General features: G+C 38.2%; 1 pseudogene; it reads left to right on the forward strand.

Annotated features, from left to right (window-relative positions):
• The window catches only part of LOC116810187 (endogenous retrovirus group K member 8 Gag polyprotein-like), a 3,816-nt pseudogene extending 2,574 nt beyond the window's left edge, over positions 1 to 1,242 (forward strand).
• Positions 1,243 to 1,702: the final 460 nt, after the last annotated feature.

Consider the following 1,702-nt stretch of genomic DNA (forward strand, 5'->3'; position numbering starts at 1 on the left):
GTCGTTAATTCAGACTATGAAGGAGAAATTCAACTGGTTATTAGTTCCTCAATTCCTTGGAGTGCCAGTCCAAGAGACAGGATCGCTCAATTATTACTCCTACCTTATATTAAAATTGGAAACAGTGAGATAAAAAGAACAGGAGGGTTCGAAAGCACTGATCTGGCAGGAAAGGCTGCATACTGGGCAAGTCTGGTCTCTGAGAGCAGACCTGTGTGTAAGGCCATTATTCAAGGAAAACAGTTTGAAGGGTTGGTAGACACAGGAGCAGATATCTCTGTAATTGCTTTAAATCAGTGGCCAAAAAATTGGCCTAAACAAAAGGCTGTAACAAGACTTGTCGGCGTAGGCACAGCTTCAGAAGTGTATGAAAGTACAATGATTTTACATTGTTTAGGGCCAGATAATCAAGAAAGTACTGTTCAGCCAATGATTACTTCAATTCCTGTTAATCTATGGGGTCGAGATTTGTTACAACAATGGGGTGCAGAAATCATTATGCCCGCTCCATTATACAGCCCCATGAGTCAAAAAATCATGACTAAGATGGGATATATACCAGGGAAGGGATTAGGAAAAAATGAAAATGGCATTAAAGTCCCAATTGAGACTAAGAAAAATCAACAAAGAAAAGGAATAGGGTATCCTTTTTAGGGGCGGCCACTGTAGAGCCTCCTAAACCCATTCCATTAACTTGGAAAGCAGAAAAACCGGTATGGGTAAATCAGTGGCCGCTACCAAAGCAAAAACTGGAGGCGTTACACTTATTAGCAAAGGAACAATTAGAAAAGGGACACATTGAGCCTTCATTCTCACCCTGGAATTCTCCTGTATTTGTAATTCAGAAAAAGTCAGGCAAATGGCGTATGTTAATGGACTTAAGAGCCATAAACGCTGTAATTCAACCCATGGGGCCTCTCCAACCTGGATTGCCCTCTCCGGCCATGATCCCAAAAGACTGGCCTTTAATTATAATTGATCTTAAGGATTGCTTTTTTACCATTCCTCTGGCAGAGCAAGATTGTGAAAAATTTGCCTTTACTATACCAGCCATAAATAATAAAAAACCAGCCACCAGGTTTCAGTGGAAAGTATTACCTCAGGGAATGCTTAATAGTCCAACTATTTGTCAAACTTTCGTAGGTCAAGTCCTTCAACCAGTTAGAGACAAATTTTCAGATTGTTATATCATTCACTATATTGATGATATTTTATGTGCTGCAGAAACAAGAGACAAATTAATTGACTGTTACACATTTCTGCAAGCAGAGGTTGCCAACGCGGGACTAACAATAGCATCTGATAAGATCCAAACCTCTGATCCTTTTCATTATTTGGGTATGCAAATAGAAAATAGAAAAATTAAGCCACAAAAAATAGAAATAAGAAAAGACACGTTAAAAACACTAAATGATTTTCAAAAATTGTTAGGCGATATTAATTAGATTCGGCCAACTCTAGGCATTCCTACCTATGCCATGTCAAATTTGTTCTCTATCCTAAGAGGAGATCCAGACTTAAATAGTAAAAGAATATTAACCCCAGAGGCAACAAAAGAAATTAAATTAGTGGAAGAAAAAATTCAGTCAGCGCAAATAAATAGAATAGATTCTTTAGCTCCACTCCAACTTTTAATTTTTGCCACTACACATTCTCCAACAGGCATCATTGTTCAAAATACTGATCTTGTGGAGTGGTCATT

This window comes from Hylobates moloch, unplaced genomic scaffold, assembly GCF_009828535.3.
Source record: "Hylobates moloch isolate HMO894 unplaced genomic scaffold, HMol_V3 SCAFFOLD_2248, whole genome shotgun sequence".
In the NCBI taxonomy this organism is placed as follows: domain Eukaryota; kingdom Metazoa; phylum Chordata; class Mammalia; order Primates; family Hylobatidae; genus Hylobates; species Hylobates moloch.